This window comes from Leptonychotes weddellii, chromosome 1 (assembly GCF_054177405.1).
Source record: "Leptonychotes weddellii isolate Sample4059 chromosome 1, ASM5417740v2, whole genome shotgun sequence".
Classification (NCBI taxonomy): Eukaryota; Metazoa; Chordata; class Mammalia; order Carnivora; family Phocidae; genus Leptonychotes; species Leptonychotes weddellii.
Window position 1 is genome coordinate 92,613,124 of NC_138369.1, and position 14,638 is coordinate 92,627,761.

Below are 14,638 nucleotides of genomic sequence, written 5' to 3' on the forward strand. Positions count from 1 at the left end.
CTCTCTCGCTGTGTCTCTCTCTGTCAAATAAATGAAATCTTTAAAAAAAATAAAATAAAATCATTCTCTTTTGAAACCTCTATCCTGTCCTCATTTATGTTAACTTTTTCTCCTCCCATTGTTTACTGTTTACTTGCCAATGGCTTCAAATGAGGTCTAAGTATTTTTCTAATATCCTTTTCATGGTCTCCATGGAATTCTGTTCTCTTTTGCAAAGCTTAAAGTTTCATTTGGAAATAAATTTGCAATATATTGGCCTTCCAAATATCCAAGAATAGAAGCAGGCCAAGCTGCAAAGAGAAGGGAAACTGCAGAAGAGGACTAAATAGATTCTACTGTTAAAATAAAATGGAGGTTAGGGGTGCCTGGGTGGCTGGCTCAGTTGATTGAGCGTCTAACCGTTGGTTTCGGCTCAAGTCATGATCTCAGGGTCCTGGGATCTTGTCCCGCTTCGGGCTCTTTGCTTGAGATTCTCTCTCCCTCGGCCCCTCCCACTCATTCTCTCTTTTTTTCAATCTCTTTCTCTCAAAGAAATAAATAGATCTTTTTAAAAAATAAAATAATAAAATAAGATGGAAGTTAAAGGATGTTTGCAGGAAAACTAAATTTCCATGTGGTTTGTTCATTCATGACTTTTTTATTCTCTGTGTAATCTTATAGTGCAGCCCCTCAGAAGGCAAATACACAGATAAAAATGTACCCTGTATATAAGAAAAATGAAGTACAATTCAATTGGCCTTTTAAGATCCCTTAGAGAATTAAGAAGACAAAACCAGCTCTAATTTCTTAATTTAATCTATCTTTACAAATCTTGATATAGATCATGCAGCCAAAACTCCTATGAAATCATTTGTCAAAATGATAGTTCAAGCAGTTGAATAGGTCTGTATTACCCTCTAGGTAGTATTAAGCCTACTGCTAGGCAAAGCTGCAATGTAAAATGAAAAGATATTGGTGTTTACCCTTCTCCCATTTCTGTTAGGTAATTTTCTTAGGAGCTCTCTTGCTCTCTTTCTCTTCTATCTTTCCAGTCCCGCTTTTTTGATTATCTCTGGTTGCATAAGAAACCACACGCAACTTAGTGACTTCAAACAATAATGTAGTATTATCTATCATGATTCTGTGGGTTTATTGGGACCACTTGGGTTGTTCTCACTTGCAGCCTTAGGCAAAAAAACCTTGCAGTTTTAGGCAAATGTCAGCTGGGGCTATAGTCATCTGAAGTACCTACCAGCCGGACATCCAGGTTGGGTGTGGCAGTGGCGGTCCTGGAAGACTGAATACTAAGTGTAACTGATCAAATAAAATATATTGAAGATAATAAGAGTTTCTCAGTGTCTAGTTTCTTAATGCCAGACTAAGGAGTTACAAATAGTGAAAGGGCAAAAACTAGAATGAATTCTCTGGTGTTGTATTTGAAGTGGAGATATTAATGTGAACTCTTCATATTCTAGATAAGTCAACTACATATGGATGTAAGTGTAAATCTAAATGTAAATATATATCTCTACCTACCTACTTAAATAAATATATATAAATAAAAATTATATATATAAAATATATTTCTTATCTCTCTCCTGAGAAGCTTGGAATCAGCAATCTAATAGTAGTAAGAACACCTACCGCTCAGACCTTGGTTTTTAAACACCACTTTAAGAGAAGCAGAATTCCTTAGACAAATAATCTATGATTGGGCAGGAATATTACAAGATGAGTCTGGACAATCTTGTTGTGTTAGAAAGAAATTCTCAAAAAATGATGGAGAAATGTCAAGAGGACAAAAAAGGTAACTTCAAAGGGGACCCAATGACCAAATATGGGACAATTTTAACTTTAAAGTAAATAATGAGGATATTGGACTGTGAGTTATTAAATAAAACAGGAATCTATCAGTCCATACTGATATAAATAAATGAATAAATTGAAATTGCAATGAAAAATGAGATATTTACCTAGCCTTAAAGTATTTCCCTCATAAAATAGTTATTAATTATAAAGGGGAAAAAAGTAACTTTATGATAAGAAGCCTATCAGATACCACCTAAAACAAGTAATCCAAGTTAACATCACCAATAATGGAACAAATCAAACCCATGTATCACCTAATAGGATGAAAGAAGACTATGCAGAGTCGCTTTTGTGATATACCTGCTCAAGTTGAAAAACCTAAATTTAATCATGGAGAAACATGAGAAAATCCAGCTGAGGGACTTCTACCAAATAATGACTATAATTTTCAAAAATGTCATGGTTGTGAAAGTCTCAAAAAGGCCAAAGAACTGTTTCAGATGTTTAAAGGAATATGACAACTAAATATCATGCATGATTCTGGACTGGATCCTTTTCTTATAAAGGACCTTATTGAGACTATTTGAAAAACCTGATAGAATCTCAGGATTATATGGTAGTAATGTATCAATATCAATTTCCTGAGTGGTTGTATTGGGGTTATATAAGAGAATGTCTTTGTTCTAGACTAAAGTGTTCAGGGGTGATGGAGCATTGCGTTAGTCTCTCACACTCAAATGACCCAGGAAAATGTTATTTGGATTATCCTTGAAATTTTTATAAGTTTGAGATTGTTCTGAAATAAAAACATTTTAAAAAATTAAGTGACAACTGCAGAATCATTCAACAACACCCAAGGATAACAAGATAAGAGTAAGAATTACGAATAGTAATTAGAGCTATGCAGCATCAGGAAGCTATCTCAGCACAAACTGCAGAAGTATCATGAAAAGAATATCAGGGACTGAAAGCTGGAAAGCTTACTCTGATAGGATCATTCTGCTATCAAAACCGTATAGGTGGTCCCCAGGCGAGCCCTTAATCCTCATTTTGAAGAAATTGGAAATTAATATCGGATACCACCATATAGATTTTGGAGTTTATTGTAAATTCTGTGGTCTCCTAAAATATGTGGTGCAGTAATTCTAAGCCATATTATTGCCTAGAAATCCTGATCCCTCCATGAAACCTCCAGGTGAACATATTACCAGATTACATGGAAATACATATTTCAATATAAATTCCTGGACCAGAGGGTCATACATAAGCCCCAAGTGGACAAAATTAGGAAAAGTTGTTCCCCATACAGAATTCTGTCTTACACATTAATTCTAAGTTTGCTATCTATATTATACTGAAAAATACTTGGCTAAATTGAATGGCCTGTACATATTTATATAATAAAATTCCCAAATTAAGTCTATGAAATTTAATTATAAATGAAGATCTAATATAAACATTCTTTGGATTTTAGTACAGGAGTAATGCTTTGATGTATACTTAAGGATAAGAGGAAAGTAATTAATAATAAATCACTCCACCCTCAAAAGTCATAAAACTATTTGCACTTTAAAATTCCCATTCTTCTAAACTACATCTTAATGTTACTTTGGGAAAGTGATTAAAATTACACAGAATCAAAGGATTAAGTTTCTGTGACTCATTTTGCTTTTCTGGAGAATGGGAGTTATCAGTTTTAATTGAAGGACAGAATAATTAAGGGATTAATTTCTATTTGTTTAGTCCTTTGAAGATTAAGTATTGCCCAAATACAATATTATTAAGATTTATTCATCACTCTCAAAAGCCAAGCCCATTATAAACAGAAACTCGCCTTAATTAACATTTCATTTACAAGTGGGATCAGTTCAATTCTATTAACAAAAATTGAAATAAAATGTAAGATTCCAGTAATCCCTCCAAAGTTGCAGCAGTTAAAATCAATGATTATGACAAATATATAATAATGCTATACTTAGTAAATTGTTTTATCTAGAGGTATTACAGCATGACAGAATATACCAAAAACTATAAGACTTGCTGTATCCTTATTTTACAATTATATAATACTGTGCTGTTTTTCTTAACTATTCCATAAATATAGATCGATGTTTACTCTGAACAGAACTTCTTGAATCATCCAAAGCCATATCAATTAATGAAACTTTTCTTCCAAATTGAATTTTTGCTTTCATTTAATTTTTCAGAATTTATTCGGAGACATTGGGGGAAATTATATGCATATATGCTGGAACTTCCAAAAATCATGACAATAAATAAAATTCCAAATTGAATCATGGACCATGATGTCCTCTTGTAATAACACTAAACGAATTTATCAAAGAAGCAGGCCAACATTATTTAAAGTGCCATGTGATACCTCTTATTTTATTTTAGATGTTCATAGGACTGTGTAAACTAAATGACAATTTATTTTATCTAAGACCAAAGTGAATTCTTGGCTCCTTTCAGTGGAATTTCATATGATATCTGAATATATCTGCTGTCTAACAAACCAGTCATACAAATGTTTACTGAACGTCTTTCATAATCTCAACTCACTAATAGATGTTGAGCAGGATAGAAGAGAATTTTAAGCACACCATTGCATTCCAAAAAGGATTCAAAATGCCTTTTCACAGATAAAAAAAAAAAAAAGTTAGTATAAATTAAAAAATAAATTTAAAAAGGATAGGGACAAAAGGACATAAGATGTTGTATAATCAAGTGCAAAAATGTAAACTTCCTCCCCAACATCATTCCACACATTCATTCTCTTATTCACTCACTCCAGTCATTCCAGCCTCATTTCAGATTTGTCAACTTGCCAGCTCTTGGTACTTGCTCTTCTCTCTGCTATGTTCCTCTCGCTTGGAATGCTGACCCCTCTCAACTACAACAGTACTCTACATTTACTCTATTTATTCTCCTCCTCTACTGTCTTCAAAGCACATATCACTTTGGGAAATTATTATGGATTTGATAGTTTGTGTGTTTATTGTCTCTTAAACCCATTAGGATGTTAGCTCCATAATAACAGAGCTCCCTTTTATACGATTGTATGCCCAGTACTTAGCAAAATGTCTAGCACATCTTAGGTGCTTAGTAAATATTTGTTGAATGAATGCACTAGGTATAAAAAACTGTTATCATGTCTTTCCCCTATTCAACAGTTCTTTATGTAAATATCAACAAGTTTAAATCTCTTTAAAATTGCCACCGATAATGCTTCCATAACCGTAAGTTCCATTCCACCTTCTGTATTTACCTGTTGGCCTACCTGTCTTAGCCATAATTTGTCATGTTTAATTAAGCACTCTTTTTTCAGGGATTTCCTACATATGCCCTATATTTTCCTAAAATATGACCTTTGCTCATATTATTTACTCTTTCCAGCTCTACCCATTAATATCACATTCATTCTTCCAGGCAGGATGACAATGTGTCTTTTGTGAGCCCAAGTTACTTTGTCTTCAGGGGCTCCTTCCTCCATCAAAAGAATAAAAATTATTGTATTGGCGTAAAAACAAGTATAATCCTGTTGAGTTCATTCTTATATATCCAGTACTGTTTATTAAATTTTTATGATATTAAAATGTTAAAATTAAAGCATTTTATCTATGGGCCCCTAAAAGTATCATGGGTCCTAGGCACTGTGTTTATTGTGCCTTTGGCTTAGTTGAATCTTCTTCCAAGCACAATTTAAATATCAACTCATCCTGGAAACCTTTTTTGAGCACAGCCCCCCCAACACACACACACATGCACACACACACACACACACACCATGTGCCTTACTTTTTCTCTCCTCTATTTTCATAGCACATTCTATGGGATTCATTAAACTTAGTAATAGACTGAAGTCAAGGCTGTAACTAATTCATCTTTATGCCCCTCAAAGTTTCTGTTGTAGATCTTGACACTTTCTAAGCAACAAGTGTATTTTGATTTGAGATATAATTCAGGTACTAATAATATGGATTCTAACAGCTAAGGAAGTTTTCAGTAAAAAAGACTTTATTTAGATGGCCCTAGAGGCATTGATAAGTGTCAGATCCTAAGTCATAAACTACTGAACATGTATGATAGAAAGATTTTTTGGATCACATCTTCCAGAATAATAGGTGATGAAGTTGGTTAGATAAATTGGGGCCAGATTAGGTAGAACCTTGAATTTCAGGCAGAGAATTAGGGTCTTGATGTAGTAAGCCATGGGGAGACCCCGCAGGTTCCTAAATAGGAAAGCAACATGGTGAGAATGGTATTTTTAGAAGATTTATCTCCAAGTTGGGCATTAAAGGGATCAAAGCAGGGAAAGTCTGGAGGCAAAGAAACCGGAGATCATAGAAATGGGCCAATATGGCTGGATTATATGCCAAGTTTAGTCTCTATATGCTAGTTAAGTCTCTTCTTGATTGGTTTTATCCTTAATTTCATTTTCACAGTAAATACAGGCATTTTATTCAGGATATTCATTTTCTAAACTACTTCTAAGTTTTAAAAAAATCATGATCCTAAATATGACTTGATGTATCCTTCATCAGAAATATTAAATATTTCTTCCTTAGATGAAGCAATTAATGTATTTTTAAATTTCAAATCCAATCAGTCAATAAACATGCAATTTTTGAACAATGCAGCTAACTTCTTTTGGTTTAGGCCATAGCAGATTCAAATTCAAAAATATAATAAAAGTAACTATTATATATGTACCAATTTTCAATTAAAGAATTCTCAGTTACATTATTTTATTTAATTATATCAGTGACTTCTCAGTATTACATTAACCCCACTTCATAGAAAAGAAAACTGATAAATTATGGCACTAAGAGGGAATCTAGGGCATCTGACACAGAGCCTGTCTTCCTTCCATTGATCTCCTCAAGGAAGGCAAAGCATATATATGATGCAGTTATATCAGAAAGTAAGGGAACTGATGGCACAAAGTCCAAAAGCCTTGCCAAGAAATAAGACCTCATGGAAAAATTGACATTGTAGATGAGCTTTGAAACTGTAGCTTGTTCAGAGAACATTTTAATATAGAAAACAGCATGAATGCAAATGTGGAAGAAAGAATCATCTTGCCATATGGCTGGAAAGGTGTGTGAATGGCAGTATCAGAGAAAAGCTGTATGTTGAACAGTACAGAGAATTGAACTGGATCAGTAACATATGTGAGAGAAAAATGGGACATCAAGAAGGCCTGCAAGATGTATAATAAGAAAATCAAGTGTCTGGTCAAGCCATCCACCAGGAGTAGGAATATGGAAGGAAGAATGCAAGGGAAGGAGAACTGATGAAGGAAAGGACAGTGAATTTAGTGTTGAATATGCAGTATTCACATGCAGTTATTCTTCATATGGAGTTGTCCAGTAGACAACTGGTGATGGCAAAACACAGCAAAACAGGGAGACAAGATGCCCCAGAGTAATCCATTACCAAAAAAACAAAAAACAAAAAACGCAGGCATTTATCAGGAAAGGAAAAATATAGTCACATCTTCAGAAAAAGGACATTTAGAGAAAGAAATGAGTTTTACCAAAGGCATATATATTCCAGTATAGATGGTCAAGAAAAAAGGAGCTAACTAAAACAGAAATATGTTTCAATGTGTAAGGGTATGATGTTCAGGTTCTCCATCCATCTTGCATAGAAGAAACAAAAGGACAAGATTTTAAATGTTACTCTCAGTAGCATTTACAAAAGTAATGACTACCTATGACATAGGAAGCTGTTTGTATGAATGGGGCCAATGGTGATTGGTCAAGCCTATAATATGCCAGGGGTAGAAACAGGTGTTTGCCATGTACTATTGAATTTTATCCTTTCACAAACTTATGAGGTGGTTTTAATTATCTTCGAGTTGGAGAGGTAGGAATGGAGTCCATACTACTCATCCAATGGATGTGTTCAACCTCAGATTTGCCTGACTTTAGAACATGCAGTCTTACCTACTGTATTGTAAACTTCACTAAAAATTAATGCGCTATAGAGAAGTCTTAATGCTGGAGTACAAAACAGTAATTGACTGTGTTCCAAATTATAGTTCACATTTCACTACAATGCAGCAAAGGTGAGCTCCTCACCAACTGTAATCACCATTGCTCAGTAACAAGGAATTAAAGATATTTAGCATATATTACAGTAATTAAGTAAACCTACCCTAATTCCATTCCTCTTTTTCTTTCTAAACCTTTAAAGTGTCTACAGTGTGCAAGACTGTATGTCTCATCTTCAGTTCTTTTCATTAGCAAGTGGAAATGAGATATAAAATGCAAATAAATAAATAAGAAATAAGAGAGTTTCTTTTTCTCTGGTTTTCCTCAACTTCTGGGTAAATCTCATTTAAATACTTTGTGGTACAACCATTCCTTCTCTAGCTTTCAGATGGTGAGCTTTTTAGTCATCGTTTTACAAGGCCAACACTTTTGTTGACTGGAACAGTCATAGAGAGGCCAAGAGCAATAATTCTTATCATTTTATTCTGAGGGAGTGAATCTATTTTATACCATCTTTGGATACAATGTAAATCGAATCAGAAGCTAGTCTGTGTTTAAATGAATTAACTTCACACTGAAGTAACCATGATACTTTGGGTCATAAACTAGGCTGATTTAAAAGAATTCAGAGGAACATTCCAAAAGTGGCTACAGAGCCAAAGAGACTGAGATCTTTTACTTTTAAAGGAAGTTCTTCTTCATAGCATTAGCCAATAAAGTTCATAGTTTTCGTTATTGGTGTAACATTATTGGTATAGTGTAATTTAGAGTCCCAGCAATGGAAGAAAGCAATATGACCATTATTAGCACACCGTAGTTATCCTCCTTACTAAGAGCACATTAAAAAAAATTTTCCCCTCAAAATTTTTGTCAGAAGAACTGAGTATATTTTCTCCTGAAATAATGAAATATAGGGAAAGAATACTTTTACATTAGAAAAAACTAGAATGATAAAACATTATTTTGATTTAGATGTTTTATCAAAAACTTCCTCTTATAATTGGGATTGCATTATTCAGGTCTATTAATAAAAATATTTTTAATTAGCTCTCACTTGGCTATAGAAGTGTAGGTGAGGATATGCATTCGTGGACCTCTTCCTATCTGCTTTTTCTTTTCCTATGTGCTTTACATATATTACCACATTTTCCTAATACGGACCCTAAGGAATAGATGTTACTGTTACTCTTACTTGATAAAGAAACTGAGGTTCAGAGGGGTCATCACTTACTCCAAGCCAATCAGCTTGTGAGGGGCCCAGCAGGTATACACAAGTAAGCACACTTCCTTAATGCTTGGCAAAATTACTATGCTTACTATATATTTTTAATTACCTTTATTGAAATATAATTAACATATAATGAGCTATACACACTTTAAGTGTACAGTTCAATGAGTTTTGACAAATGGATGCACCATTACAGGATAGATACAGAACATTTCTACCATCCCAAGGAGTTCCATTTGGTGCCAGTATTCCACCCCTTCTTCTTCCTTGACAACCACTGATATGTTTTCTATCACTAGGTATAATTTTTTATTTTATTACATGCATGTTCTGTTTAAAAACACAATATTACATAAAATTCCAAATGTACTTTTCTTCATCTTTTATTACCATAAAAGAATATATACTTGAATACTTGAAACAATATGCTACTTTTGTTAATATCAGTTAATATTACCAAATCTAATTCCTTACCAGATAATATGGCAATTAGTTTAGGGACTAAAGGATCAATGGATATAAGGAGGGGAGGAAAAAGCATATAAGCATATAAATTTATTTTGTAAAATCAACTAAATGAAAAATCAATCCAAGAAAGGATATATAAATTTAATATGGTCTTATGTGCACCAAAGTGATAGTACCTGATTTAGAGGGGTAATCACTAGGTCCAGATAATCTAGACTGCAGAGTCATGGAGTCATAAGGCTTCTGTCTGCTAGACATGATACTTTCAGCCTCCTCTACTGTCCTCCCTATCAGCTTCTCTGCCACCTTCCTCATGGGGGACATAAGACTCTCCAGACACGTTACATCTTGGGTCATGAGTCACTTGTTCTAACCTGTGATTCAGCCAGCAAGTGAGAGAACCAAGTTGCTATGAGTCTTGACAAACCAATGTGAAATCTTTTTAGTTCTTTATTATATGATTCTATGGTTTAATTAAAAGAAATAAATAATGATTTATAAATGGATGAAGCACTTTGAGTAGTAAATAGAAAAATTACAACAACATTCAGATACTTAAAGCGAATGTAGTTTTGTTTTCTATGACTGATCTGATTTTCCTTTGAGACCTTCATCTCTTTGAGTGATGAATGGGAAAACAAAATACTCTTTTAACTTATTTCTTATTTCTTCCCTATTAAACTATCTCTTCTGGTTGATTCTGTCCTTCTCGGGTAAGTATTTCAGATACCCTCTCTTCCTCCATGCTTTTTGGAGACATGCTATGTGAGCATAAATGAGCTTTCTTACGTAGGCAGAGGTAACAGAGAAGGATACTCAAGGGCACAATGTCTTCAGGAAAATATCTCTCTGCCATAGATGTTCTTTTCTCTTCTCATCAGGTTTTGTCATCTCTTTCCACAATCTGATGGAGCATATGGTTGGGCTCTCTACTTCCTCCTCTTTTCTTCATCCTATTTTGCTTCTTCTCAAGGGACTTAGCCTCAAAACAGAGTCCATTCCACACACCAGGGAAGGAGCAATAAGATCTAGTCAGACCTCTGGCTCCAGATGCCTCAGTGGAAGCTATAGAAATTTGGAAATTCCCTTTATATTGCGGCAATACTAAAATTTTAAGCTATTGTCTTGCTAAGAACAAAAAATACAATTTTGCAATTCAAAACTTACTACTGATGTTCTCTTACTCTTTTGTTGTTTCATTCTCTGATGTAGCAATGTTGATCTTCCTCTGGGCAGAGTAAAGCAATATGAAGAGTTATAGATTAAAAAGAGAAAATCATATGAATAGACATATCGAAATGCACTACCATTATTTCATTTATAAATACCATGGAGAAAAGTAAAAAAAAATAGTAATAATACATCTTTGCTTAATATTGTTCTATAGTGTCCCTTTCTAACAGGGTCAAAACTTGACAACCAGGCATTTGAATTTTCCACAAAATTATTCATCTCATCTTGAACTATTCGTTAGACACATGTTAAACACAGGTCCAAAACATAACAGATTAATCATTATTTCTCTAAACAATGTTTACGTTTCTGTTTCCATATCTTTGCTCAAGACTTTCTCACTGCCTAGAAGATCCTTCTCTTTTCATTCATTTGAGCCAACTCACATCTCCTTGTTGTCATGAAGTCAGGCAAGACTGATAACTCTCTATCATGTATTCTTGCATATCTCTATCATATACTGTATCTCCATTATAAGTTTCTTTTTCTGATATGAATTAGAGATACTTCTTAATGGGTCTCCCTCCCACACTAAAGTGAGTGGCTATAGGGCAGGAACTATGAACAATTCACCTTGTTCCCACCCACAATACCCGGAAGGTGCCTTATACATAATACATGGTATATGGCATGCAATCATACATATCTTTGATGTTGGTTGAATGCAAATGAAAGAGAGAAAATGTCTTCTAATCAGTTATTTCCTGTAAAATTCAAAAGAAGTATACCTGGCCTTTTGGAACTAAAAAGAACCTAATATAGTAGAAGTCTCACTCACAGTCCATATAACACAGAGGACTTCACAAAAGACAGCGAATTTCTTCAAAAAGAAAAATACTTTTCTAATAACTAACATATTAAGAGAGTCTATTCAGAAAGTTTACTTTAAAATCTCTACAATTTTTGCAAATAATAATGCATTTTCTTATACCACTTGGAAAATTACATGAAATTAGGTATGCAGATCTCAATATCCAAATATCAAAACAATATAGATTACTTATTGTAATTTCAGAAAAGCAACCACAATACGTGTCAAGGATAGTAATTCAAGGGAAATTAAAAGTAAAAAAATAATATTAACACAGGCTAATTTATGTCTAAAGAGTATATCTTAAAGTATATTATTATATTTAAAGAGTGAGAAGGCAGGGGTGCCTGGGTGCTCAGTTAGTTAAGCATCCAACTCTTGCTTTCAGCTCAGGTCATGATCTCGGGGTCTGTGGAATCGAGCCTCACACCGGGATCCCCTCTCAGTGGGCTGTTATCATAGAGATGAAACAAGATTATTGATGATTTGCTAATAGCTGAAGCTTGGTGTGTTTGCTATTTTCCAGAATAGAAGTTCTTTTTAAAAAGTGTACTATTATGTATAATAGATGTATACTTTATACTTCAGTGCTTAAAGATGCACAATTATTTTTATTAGAATCAGATGAAATGTTGGCATACCTATAGGAATCTCATCACTGAAAAATAAATATATTTGACCAGAATCATCCTATGTAAAATGAGATGCTCACACTCTGAAAGGTATGAGGGAACTGAGATGATTAAGGGAATAACTGATTCAGGATTCCAATCTCATGCTCGCTTCAAGTTCCTGTGCCTTTATTTGTTCTGGCTGGCAGATGTACCCAGAGTATTTACATTACTTCTCTCTCTTTCTCAGTGAGCATAAACTATTGAATTCATGTAATATGAATGTATGTGTGTTATGACACCAGCGTATATGGCTTTAGATAGGAGAATTGTATTGTTTCCTTGTTATATTTATAGCTGCTCTAAATTTTATACATTGTGGACCCTTAAACAATTAATGGAGGATTCATGTTCATTTTATAATAACTAAAGAGTAATTTTTCCTCAACTGATGCCTCAATTTACATACAGAGTGGTATTCAGTGGGTGTTCTGTAGCTTTTGGATTTAAGAATTTATTACATTTTTTGAAAACTGGAATTCATATTTTAGAGGCCAAAATAAGTGAAATTACTCCCTAGGACTTTTAGAATTTGTTAAAAATAATTTAATGATGTCTTTCATTGTGTTTATGAAACCATGAATATTAAAATGATAAAAGTAAAATCTTACATCATTTAAATTTTTCAAAAAGTTTTCCTGCTCTGGTTTGCTCATTCCTGGAGCTTAGAACCTTTTTAATACTTATACATATATGCCACAATAATGAATGAAATTTAATTTCATAGAGCTTTGTGTTAACATTAACCTCTATAGCTCATTTCTGACTGCAGATATTTTCTTCTACCAACTCTGTATATGGATTCATCTGTATACAGGTTCCTGCTGCTTGTTTAGTTTTCAGTCCCCTCGCACCCATCTGTCCTCTCTAACTACTAACCTTCTCTATGTCCCTTGACCGAGCACTGAAGCAAGTCGTCTTATTTATTGAGCAAATCATCTCAAAAGGCTTAATTCTCTTAAAGATTCAAGAAAAAACCCAACAACTTAAAAAGTGAATGTCAGATATCACTTCTAAATTTCCTCGACCATTACTCCTGTGTTGGAGTTTAAAAAAATATAATCACAATTATGAATGCACTATTTGTCTTACCCTAGCAGTAGAGGGGAGAGGAATATGTGAAATGACAGCTGTAGCAGCCTTGACTTCCATAGTTACATTTAATTTAAAGATACAATGTAAATTAGAGTACAGATTATCAATATGTTATTTACATGTAATTTATATGTCCTTGAGGCCTCTCCTGTCTTAAGATACTCTTTCCTGTAATATCAATAGTAGAGTTGCACTATCATTCAAAGACAAATGTAATTACTTTTTTTTTTCAAAGATTTTGTTTATTCGCTTAGAGAGAGAGAGAGCGCAGCAGGAGGCACAGAGGGAGAGGGAGAGACAGAATCCCAAGCAGACTCCCCACTGAACAGGGAGCCCGACCCAGGGCTGGATCCCATGACTCTGAGATCATGACCTGAGCCAGACGCTTAACTGACTGAGCCACCCAGGTGCCCCAAAATATAGTTACTTTTTATCAATCCCACTGTTTTTCTTATTTTTCTTTTTCTTCCTCCTCTTCTTCTTCTCTTTCTTTTCTTTCCAGAACAGTTCAATCGTAAGGCCATTCAGTGTAGCTAATTTAGGTAAATATCTGCATAGGTTTCAGGGGTGGAGAAGGGGAATTCCCTGAAGAGGAGTGTTCTAGTTTGGGGTATCTGGGTCTAAGCAGGGTGAGGAGGGCATCCTTCCGTGAAAACAGTCAAGCAAAAGGTATCATAACCCAAGAATGTGAAACAGGATTTCACATAGGGGAGAGTCCAGCATGAGAGGCCTGGCGAGGTAAGGAGGGAATTTATGCAGAAGAAGGGTGGCAGTGGTGATGGCAGAGTGATCACATAAAGGGAGGTTGATCAAATAAGTAATATATTTATGATACTAGAAGCCAGCTTTCTCATTGTCACAGAAGGCAGTTCAAATACAGAAAGAAAAAAAAATTAGAATTAACCTTATTTTGGACTTGGCAGTATCAGTGTGAAATAGTGGTTGTTAATAAGTAGGTAAAGATGGGGAATTATAGATGTAAATGTATGCATCCTGTGTATACGTGTCTATTATGTGTGCGCATATACATGCATATATGCTCTAGCTTGTCCACCACGTGGAATGGCAGTAGTAGTGCTCTACTAGTCATGAGTGCTCATGACTAGCACTCAGATCTTGGCTTCTAAATACCATTCTTCGGGGCGCCTGGGTGGCTCAGTTGGTTGAGCGACTGCCTTCGGCTCAGGTCATGATCCTGGAGTCCCGGGATCGAGTCCCGCATCGGGCTCCCTGCTCAGCGGGGAGTCTGCTTCTCCCTCTGACCCTTCCCCCTCTCATGTGCTCTCTCTCATTCTCTCTCTCTCAAATAAATAAATAAAACCTTTAATAAAAATAAAATAAATAT

The 14,638-nt window shown here is 34.6% G+C and overlaps 1 long non-coding RNA gene across 2 annotated transcripts in view; it reads right to left on the bottom strand.

Moving 5' to 3' along the window:
* Positions 1 to 14,638, bottom strand: part of LOC145722985 (uncharacterized) — a 90,209-nt gene that overhangs the window by 14,728 nt on the left and 60,843 nt on the right. Inside the window, exon 2 of one of the 2 annotated variants that reach the window (XR_014147619.1) lies at positions 10,651 to 10,711. The exons of the other annotated variant lie outside the window; for it this stretch is intronic. This is a non-coding gene — a long non-coding RNA (uncharacterized LOC145722985). The remainder of the gene's footprint in view (positions 1 to 10,650; positions 10,712 to 14,638) is intronic. 2 annotated transcript variants of the gene reach the window in all.